Source organism: Echinops telfairi, unplaced genomic scaffold (genome assembly GCF_000313985.2).
Source record: "Echinops telfairi isolate 266 unplaced genomic scaffold, ASM31398v2 ScPeMD7_9;HRSCAF=40, whole genome shotgun sequence".
NCBI lineage: Eukaryota > Metazoa > Chordata > Mammalia > Afrosoricida > Tenrecidae > Echinops > Echinops telfairi.
In genome coordinates this window covers 11,595,421-11,606,278 of record NW_022103906.1, presented here as the reverse complement: position 1 = coordinate 11,606,278, position 10,858 = coordinate 11,595,421, and the positions used below count along the sequence as shown (strand labels likewise).

Sequence of the window (10,858 nt, the reverse complement as noted above, 5' to 3'; positions counted from 1 at the left end):
GATAAATGTTAAAGCTGATCAATAAGAAAATTTTAATTCCTTCATTCTATGTATGCTTGTGTATAACTGCTTTTCCATAGCAAAAGCAAAGGAGGAAAGAAGGGAGGGAAGGAGGAAAGTAAGCAAGGCCCTGACCCATTTTGGTCTACTGTTTATCTTTCTTAAACCTTGGTTTGACACGGGGGTGAAACACTAAGAGCGTGAATCAGAGCAGCAAGGGAAGCAAAACCATGAAGTCCCTGAAGAATACCAAAAATAGACTTTGGGGCCAGGGCATGGCACCCCATCAGACTCAACTGGAAAACACTCCTCAAAGTCAACAAACAGTCCAGGAACTATTTTTATAAGCTTTTCTTTTTTGCTGTTGTTGTTTTGTTTTTGTGCTTATTATTGTTTTTGCATGTCTATCTAGATAAGATAGGCAACCACAGTTCTGAGGGGACATGGGAGAGGGAGAGGTGGGAGAAAGGAAGGGGGCTTCCAACAAACCCAGGGACAAGGGAACAACAAGTGATCTAAAATCGATGGCGAGGAGGGCATAGGATGCCTGGTGGAGTTTGATCAAGTGCAATGTAACCGAGAGGAATTACTGAAAGCAAAACGACAGCTGATCATGATAGTGGGACAAGGAAAGTTAAAAAAGAAATAGAGAAAAGAACTAGGAGGAAAATGGGAATTTATAAAGGTCTAGATACAGGTATGTACATATGTAAATATATTAATATACAATGATAGGGATATAGGTCTATGTACATATCTTAAGTATTAATGTAGCAGATGGACATTGGGCCTCTACTCAAGTACTCCCTTAATGCAAGAACACTTTGTTCTAAACCTGGCATTCTGTGATGCTCACTTTCCCTGACACAATCGCTGAAGGCAAATGGGTGGTGCCTTATGGTGAAGAGAGCCGAAGGTACCTGACTATCAAAAGACATAGTGTCTCGGGTCTTAAAGGCTTGAAGATAAACAAGCAACCATCTGGGTGAGAACCAACAAAGCCTACATGGAAAAAACACACCAGCCTGTGTGATCATGAGGTGCTGATGGGATCAGGTATCAGGCATCAAAGACCCAGAACAAAAAAATCATATTGATGTGAATGAGGGGAGGGCAGAGTGGAGACCCAAAGCCCATCTGTCAACAATTGGACATTCCCTGACAGAAGGGTCACAAGGAAGAGACGAGCCATTCAGGGTGCAGTATAGCACCGTAGAAACATACAACTTTCCTCGAGTTCTTAAATGCTTCCTCCCCACTCCCTTATCATGACCCCAATTCTACCTTACAAATCTGACTAGACCATAGGATGTGCACTGGTACAGATAAGAGCTGGAAACACAGGGAATACAGGACAGATAAACCCCTCAGGACCAATAATGAGAGTAGCCATACCAGAAGGGGAAGAGGAAGGTGAGAGGAGAGAAGGGGAATAACAATGATCTACATATAACCCCCTCCCCCACCCACCACAGAAAAGTGGGTGAAGGGAGACATCGGTCAATGTAAGACATGAAAAAATAATAATTTATAAATTATCAAGGTTTAGTGAGAAAGAGGGGGGGGAGGGGAAAAATGAGGAGCTGATACCAAGGGCTCAAGTAGAAAGTGTTTTGAAAATGTTGATGGCAACATATGTACAAATGTGATTTACACAATGGATTGTGTCAGTCCACAATGTATGGATTGTGATAAGAGTTGTATGAGCCCCAATAAAATGATTTTTAAATAAAGAAAAGGCCTGATTTGTGGCAGATAGGGGAATGGTTTTGCCACCATGACAATGAACCTGCTCATGCAGCCATCTCAGTGCTCCAGTTTTTGACCAAAAACAGCACGCCTCTTTTGCCCCACTCACTTGGCTCACCTGAGCTTGTTCCCTGTGACTTGTTTGTTTGTTTGTTTGTTTGTTTGTTTGTTTGTTTGTTTGTTTCCTCGAATGCAGAGGGACAAGAAAGGTCAGCGATTTGATTACGTAGAAGAGGTGAAGAAAAAAGCAAGGGAGGTGCTGTCAGCCATTCAAACAGATGAGTTTTAGAAAGGTCTCCAAGAATGGAATCAGATTTGAGAAATGCTTTAAGTGTAATGGAGAGTTCTTTGAAGGTGATAAGTTATTTTGTCCAAAAAAATTTAATACATAGCTTGGGGGGCGGGGAGTCCACTTTGCTTTGTTTTGTTTAATACCTCCTTGCATACCCAATGGAAAATGCATTCACTCTCCCAGTGCTGACATGAGATGAGGAGCCTCTTTGCTCACTGTCTGTTTGTTTCTATTATTTTCCACAATCACAAAATCATTTTTGAGGACCTATTCCAGTGTTGGGGACCCCCATAGCCCAATACTCCCACTTTAAGTTTTTTCTTCTTTTAAAGAACATGTTGTTGTTGTTGTTGTTGTTGTTAAGTACCATTGAGTTGGTTCTGACCTATAACGAACCTATGCACAGCAGAAAGAAGCGCTGCCTGGTCCTGTGCCATCCTTACAATGGTTCCTATGCCTGAGTTCATTGTTGCAGTGGGATTGATCCATCTCCTTGAGGGCCTCCTTTCCTCTGTCCCTACAATTTACCAAGCATGATGTCCTTCTCCAGGGACTAGTCTCTCCTGACAATGAAGTGTCAAAGTCTTGCCATCCTTGCCTCTAAAGAGCACTCTGCCTAGACTTCTTTCAAGACAGATCAGATTGTCCTTTTAGCAGTCCATGGTACTTTCAATATTCGTCTCCGCACCACAATTTCAAATACATTGATTTTGCTTCTGTCTTCCTTATTCAATGCCCAACTTTCAAGATAGAATGTTGGTAAATGCAAACCTGTCCATATTCACCTAGAAACGTGATGTAATCTCTGAGCCCATTAAATGGAAAAAGTCGGGAAAGGGCTAGAACTCTATGCACAGAGGCCAGCAAACCAAAGGGAGCTGAGGGCTTTCTTTGTTCCCATAGAGTAGGGTCTTTGTTGACTCTACAGTTTTTGTTGAGACAGGAAAGAATAAAAATTAATTTATAACACAAAGGGGTATTTGTAACACAATGAGTAGAGATTCTTTTCCACTGTTTTATGCTCAAGATATTCCACCACCACCCCAAAATAAGCTCAGACCATTGCACAGAGTAGAGAAAAGAGACATTAAGGACAGGACAACTGGGCCCAAGGGTTAAAAACAGAAACAATAACGACTGTAACTTGTTCCCAGGGACTGAAGAAAATTTTAAAAGGAAGATTGGAATCCATCGTGTTCTGATAGTCATCTTCTCGTTCATGCTCTTCTACTTCCTTGTCATCTTCATCTTCTCATCTTCTTATCTTCATCTTCATCTCCTTCTTCAGCGTTTTCTAAGCCTTCATCATCATCATCACCATCATCACGTCTTCACCTTCATCATCATCTATATCCAGGACCAAATAGTACTGTAATAGGTTTGGCCAAATATCATCTTTGATGGCCTCTCCTAGTTCATCTGCACCTGCACCAGAATGGCCAGTAAACCAAGTAAAGAAACGACCTGGTTCTTCAGGCTGTCTCTTCCTGCTGGCTTTGTTCTGTTTGACTTGAATGTTTCTTCAAGACCTTTCCAGATTTCCATTTGATTTCAGTTGGTTTTGAAGATGAATCACCACTCTCATGCAGATGAAATTCTTTGGTGAGTTTTATTTTCAAAGTAAGGATTTTCATCAAAATAAAAATCTGTTCTGTAACCTGATTTAATATTCTCAAATCCTGTCACTTCAGCCCTAGTCAAATAATGCAGTGCCTCTTCAGACTCCTCCCCAAGCAATGCAGATACTTGCAGATGGCTGACAAATGTTGTTACCACAAATTATGGACTTTGGTGATTGTGGTAGTTAACTTGATAAATAAGTGTAGGGTGGGACTCTAACCTGTCAATCAGGTCACAGTTTGATGATGCCTGCTGTGGATGTAGCTTTCTCATGAGGATCCTGGGAACTTCCTTTCTCTCTCTCTCTCTCTCTCTCCTTCTCTCTCTCCTCTCTCTCTCTCCCTTTATCTTCCTCTTGACCATGATGTGGAGACTTGCTGAGACCTGTGACAGCTCTCTAACTCTCTCTGCTTCACCTTCCTGTTGAAGAGCCACACTCAGAAAGCTGGAGAAGTCATGTGGAGGCCTGTGTCAGCACTGAGATGTTTACACTGCCACTGGATCCACAAGATTTTGCACCCATCGACCTTTGATCTTCCTGCGTTTGGCATATGGACTAATATAGAACTTGTGGACTGGATCTGGACTGGGCTGGGATGTTTTCTCAGTGTACAATTGCTATTTGATGTAAAGCTCTCCCTTACACATATATGTGTGTCCCTAGATTTGTTTCTCTAGTCAACCTAGACTAACACAATGATCAGTTCTGATCTCTTCTGAAAGAATGGTGGGTAGAGTTCATTATATTTCTGTTCTACTTCAAAAGCTCCTGACTTGTTCATTAAGTCTGTCTATTTCATTTTGTACTTCATCAATATGTTCAATTGCTTCCTGCTCTTCTTTTTTTCCCTTCTTCACCTTCAGAAAGGCTGGAGCCTCCTACAGCTTAGGTTTCTTTATTTGAGGCAGGATAGAGGACTGGCCTTTAGGGACCATGCTTCTAGTAAGTCCAAGAAGCACCAGACAGATGAGCTGCCTGCCTGGTGGAAAAAACCTCACCATCTTTGTTTTTGACTTGGTGGTCTCCCAGGCAGCATGCAGGGTACCACACTTCTACTTCTCTGGGCTTATATATGTGGCCCCAGCCCATGCATCTGAACCCCTTATCCTTTTATCGTCTCTATGTATTAGTCTAACAGAGTCTTCTAAAATCTATGTCCCAGGTACTCAACATTTTCTGGCCCAAATATTCAAATATCTGTTCTCAATTCTCCCATAAATGTCAAAAATCCTGAGACTCCTTATATTTTTACAGCCATGTTATGTCGTTTAGCCTGACACTAATATCCCCACGGTGTCCTGAGGAAAAGCAGGATCTCAGAGCTCTTTTACTCTTGGGTCTAATAGAGTCCTATCCCAATATACTGTCCATGCATATTTGTGATACTCTAAAGGCATTGAATTTAGACGACTCAGTCCTTATATCACTTATGATCATGCTTACAACTTGCCTTGAGGCAGTTTGCCACTGCAAGAAGAACTTCAGTTGTGGAGGAAGAAGGATGTTCACTCACGTATTCTTACAGTTCGGGGTAGAGTCCCTTTTGCTGTGAGCTTCCTTGTCTTGTGCCTTTCCAAGATTGGCTGAGGATCATATTGAAATGGATGCCAGACCTTTTGTCCTGGTCTCTCTTATTCTGGAAGCTCCACTGAAACTCACTTAGTATGAGAGCAATGCACTAGCCTCGACTGAGAGAGGGGGTGTGGCTGCACCTGAGATGCATGTGGGAACCTGGTTCCCCACGTGGAAAGTGGGAATTCTGCCACTGAACCATCACTACCTCCATTATTGAGACCCTTGTTGTTGTTAGATGCTGTTGTTTCCAACTTACAGTGAACAGAACACAATGCTGCCCGGTCCTGCACAACCTCACAACCATTGCTATCCTACTCTGTTGCTATAGCCCTACTTAAGTTAATTCTGTATGAAAACCTACAAAACTGGGTTCACTTGCTGCTACAGAGAAAAATTGCTGCAAATACATGGCAAATAAACAAAGGCTCAGTCCCCTGTCAGCCCCAATCTTTCAGTCTCCCTCTCAAGTCCCCTGTGGACAAAGTTCACCAGGGAGCTGCCTGGTAAGAGAAATGAAATTTGTGATAGAGTCCCTGCCCCAACATCATAAAATAAAGAATAGAAGGGTGGAACTGGAGTTAAGAGACAAAAATCAATAGTTGGCGCAATCACTTTGCTTTGTAAAAAGCAGGATAGTATGTGATTGGAGACTGCCGATTCACATCTGAAAATGATCCCAAGGAAGGTTGTCGTTTCAGTGCGTTTTCACCTCCAAAGAAGACTCCTATCTCTGCCTATGCCAAAGTTTCAGGTGCATTTCTTTCCTCTTCCCATATGTTTTCTTCACCTTTTCCTTATGCTTTGTGATTGGTAGGCCGATCTCCCCGTAGATTCTCTCCCTATAACTACAAGGGCAAGGGAGGCAGTGGCACCATTCTCTCCTTTAGGAGGAAGACTGGATTTGATTCTGGTCAGTGTGCTTCAAAGCCCAGCACTGTTTGCCCACGGAAGCTCGTGTATGGCTGCACTGCGGAACAGATTTCCCTGGTGCTCCAGTCTAAGATCAAATAGTAAGAAGGGCTTGGAGATCATTGCTTTCAAAATTCATGGAAACCTGATGGATACACAAGCCAGAACCTGTTGTGCATGGAGTTCCCATGAGTCATGGGTCAACTCAGCAGATGCTAACAACAACCCATGGGGACACTCTCAGGCCATTGTTCACAAATCAGTCACAATGAAAGTCTGAGGGTAGATAGACATCTAGATTAAAGGGTGGAAAACTTGAGCCTTTGTCTTTGGACAAGACCCTTGACTTTTTAGTACATAAAATTAATATAATTACATGTAATAAGATAACATATGATAAGATAACCCAATCTCTGGCACCCATGGGAATTTTTTAAATGTCAGTTTTCTTCCCTCTTGTCTATTTTTTTTTCCATATTTGTTCAGCTTTATTATGTACCCGATCCCACTCCAAGTATTTTAAAACACACACCCTATCATTTAATCCTTCTCAACAAGCTTAAGATAGGCATTATTTCTCCCATTTTAAAATTGACAAAATTGAAGTTTAGGGTGGCTTGCCTGCTTTCTGCTCCCGTAAAGACTTACAGTCTCAGAAACCCACTGGGGAAATTCTACCCTGCCTGCTGAGTTGGCACCGACTTGATGGCAATGAATCAGTAAGTAAGTAAGATCATAAAGCTTGTAAAAGATGGAGTCAGGATTAAACCCAGATGTGTGTCAGACTCTAGATGTTGGGTTTTCTTAACAGTTAGGCCTTGATGGCTTCTATTACCAGTTTCCCACAAGGCTTAAACTCTTCAATCTCACAGCCTACTCAAAGCTCTCCGCCTGCTCTGGTTTAGGGGCATCTTCAGCTATAGAACATGTGAGGAGAGAGAGAAGGCATGGTACAGGACCTATGTCATGCCCTCTTTCTTCCCAACACTTACTCTTCCGGGATCGAGCTGGAGGTACTAATGTTGCTCCCTCTGATGAACTGCTCTATTGGCATCGCCATTTGAACTACTTATGACCACTGTCTAGCATGCATGGATTCCGCTGGGGTGTTGCTGTATGGGTGTCATCCAACCAAATCCAACTCATAATTGGACTCCAGGTGACAGCGTAGCACTGCCTCATCAGATTCTTTAGGCTGTAGTTTTTATAGAAGTGGATCATCAAGTCACTCTCCCACAGAGCCCTCTGGATTGGTTCCATCTACCAGCCTTTGGTGAGCAGCAGCCTGCTGAACAGACGCAGCCTGAGGCTCCTCTGTTACAGACCCTCCCATGGACTGCCTGTGCTGGTTCTCCAGAAAGCCACGGCAGAGCTTCCCCTGTCCCACTCACTGGCAGCCTCTGTTTGCACCCAGTAGGTGACCCAATATTGAAAGAGAGAGAGATGCCAACTAAGCACAGCCCTTTCTACAGTGCATTTGCCTTAACAGAAATGTATATGCAAACTATTTAGACCTCCCCAGCCCTATCACAGCACTGCAGCTCCAAGCCCCTCTTTCTCCCTTTCCCTTTTCTGTGCTGTAGGAGAATCTGACACTCTGCACAGTCAGCAAACTTCAGGGAAGAGCTGAGCACCAGGGTGCAATTGATGGGTGACAGGAACTTGGGACAGTTGACTCAACCTTAAACAAAAGACAGAAGCACCTTTTGAGTAGTTGTCATCCCCTACTGTGAGGAGTAAGGCGAGAGTTAGGACAGGGCAGCCTCAAAGGTGACATCGTGAGCACACCCAAATGCCCAATTCACTATGAACACAACAGGTGGCAGTGATGCACAAAGGAGAATTTGAGAGAAAATAATCATTTTAAGTAGAGTCGTTTGAATTAACATCACACTCAAGAACGGTGTTGTGATTGCTGTTAGCTGACAACTCCCAGCCCAACAGAGTGGAACACTGCCTGGCCCTGCACCATCCTCACAGTGGTCAGCTGTGAATCCACTGTGTCAATCCTGGACAGTCTTCTTTTCTGCTGCCATTCTATTTCACCAAGCTTGATGTCCCTTTCCAGGGAATGGTGAATGCTGATAGCATGTTTGAAGCACGTGTTGCCATCCTGGTTTCTAAGGAGCACTCTGGCTGGACTATTTCCAAGATAGAGTCGTTCATTCTTCTAGCAACCCAAGGTGTTTCCAATATATTTTAACAACACCATAATTCAAATGCACAGATTCTTCTTCAGTCTTCCTTGTTTGTAGTCCAACTTGCAGGGATAGGTGAGGCAATTAAACATACCATATCTTGGTTTGGCTTGGGTGAGTCACATCCTAGTCCTCAAAGTGGTATCCTTGTTCTTCAACATTTTTAAAAGGTCTGGGACCGCAGAGTTGCCCAATGTATTATGTCATTTGGTTTATTTACTACAGCTTTCGTGACATTGATCGTGAATCCAAGCTAAATGAAATCCTTGACAGTTCAACTCTTTCTCTGTTTATCATGATGTTGTCTACTACTCTGGTTGTGGAGATTTTTTTAATCATTTTATTGGGGCTCATACAACTCTTGTCACAATCATCCATCCATCCATTGTGTCAAACACATTTGTACATTTGTTGCCATCATCATTCTCAAAACATTTTCTTTCTACTTGAGTCCTTGGTATCAGCTCCTCATTTTTTGCCTCCCTCCCCCACCCTCCCTTCCTCAAGAACCCTTGATAATTTATAAATTATCATTATTTTTCATGTCTTACACTGTCCGATATTGTGGAGATTTTTAATTGAGTTGAAATCCATAGTGAAGACTGAAGTCTTTGGTTTTTATTAGCAAGTGCTTCAAGTCCTCCTCATTTTCAGTAAGCAAGGTTGTGCCATCTGCATATCAAAGGTTGTTAATGTTTCTGCTGTTAGGTGCTCTTGAGTCGATTCTGACTCATAGTGACCCTTTGTACAGCAGAATGAAACACTGCTAGCAAGTTAAAATATTGCAATGGGGGAGCCACATTAGGGAAATTTTTAAAAAGAAACCACAAAAATTATAAATTTTATAAAGTCTGGTCATTTCTATGCTGACTGTTCATCTTTTTAAAAATTAACAACACTGTCACTGCAAATTTGCAATAAAAAGAAAAGCAGGCATAGAAGGCCTTTTAAAATCTGATTACATAATGATTATGTGATCTGGAAATCCCAATCCTAGTACAAGAACACAAATAGATGCCCATCACAATAGTCAAAAAGTGAGAACAAGATGAATTAGTAAATCATAGCTAAACAAAGCAACAAAATATGGTGTGTGCCCAGCCTGTCTGACCACGAGGTGTAGAAGGGACCAGTTATCAGACATCAAAGAACTAAAAATAATATCAGTGGGTGCCCATCTTTCTGATACAATCACTGAAGACTAATGTGTGCATAAGCAAATGTGGTGAAGAAAGCTGATAGTGCCCGGCTATCAAGAGATATAGTGTCTGGGGTCTTAAAGGCTTGAAGATAAACAAGCGGCCATCCAGCTGAGAAGCATCAAAGCCCACATGGAATAAGCACACCAGCCTGTGTGACCACGAGCTGTGGAAGGGATCGGCTATCAAGCATCAAAGAACAAAAAATCAATCATATCATTGTAAAGGTGGGTGAATGCAGAGTGGAGACTCAAAGCCCAGCAGTAGGCAACTGGACACCCCCTTACTGAAGGGTTGTGGGGAGGAGATGAACCAATCAGGGTGCAGGGTAGCAACGATGAAATGTATAACTCTCCTTAGTTCTTGAATACTTCCTCCCCCACCCCCCGGCAACATGATCCCAATTCTACCTTACAAATCTGGCTGGACCAGAAGATGTACATTGGTACAGATGTGCTGGAAGCACAGGGAATCTAGGACAGATAACTCCTTCAGGACCAGTGGTGACAGGGGCAATGCCTTGAGGGTGGAGGAAATGTGGGGTAGAAAGGGGGAACTGATTACAAGTATCTAAGTATAGCCTCCTCCCTGGGGGATGAACAGCAGAGAAGAGGGTGGGGGGAGGCATCAGACTGTGTAACTTATGACAAAACAATAATGATTTGTGAATTATGGAGGATTCATGAGGGAGGGGGAAGGGGGAAGGGAGGGGGGAACGGCAGCTGATATCTGGAGCTAGAGTAGAAGGCAAATGTTTTGAGAATGATGAGGGCAGCAAATGTACATATGTGCTTGACACAATGGATATATGTATGGATTGTGATAAGAATTGTACACACCCCCAATAGAATAATTTTAAAAAAATATGGTGTGGGCATTCAATGAACTATTACTCAGCCATAATGAGAAGTGACATTCTGACACAGGCTACAACATGGATGAACCTTGAAAATATTATGCTAAGTGAAACAAGTCATTCACAAAAGGGCAACTGTGTCCCAGGCCAAGATGGGCAATGGATCACAAAGAGAGTGACTGCCTTTCCAAGTAACAGAAGAAAATGGCCAAGGAACAGAAAGCTGGGTGTAAGCAGTCCAAAGAGAAACCCAATAGAAAAGTGACCTAAGTCCAGGGATGGTGGGAGTGGCAGAAAGTAAGGGAAAAGGCATGAAGCCTAACCCTTTCCTCTGCTGGGCCAAACCACTGATCTCACGGCAGACTTGAGAGGCTGCTTAGCTCTCCAGTGGGCGTACATGTCACACCCCTGACTTCCAGACTGCCCATATACCCTACTCAGCCATCCCTCAACTGGTGG

General features: G+C 42.9%; 1 pseudogene; it reads right to left on the bottom strand.

Annotated features, from left to right (window-relative positions):
• Nucleotides 1-3,128: 3,128 nt before the first annotated feature.
• On the bottom strand, nt 3,129-4,597 carry LOC101660066 (annotated as a pseudogene).
• Between the last annotated feature and the right edge of the window lie 6,261 nt (nt 4,598-10,858).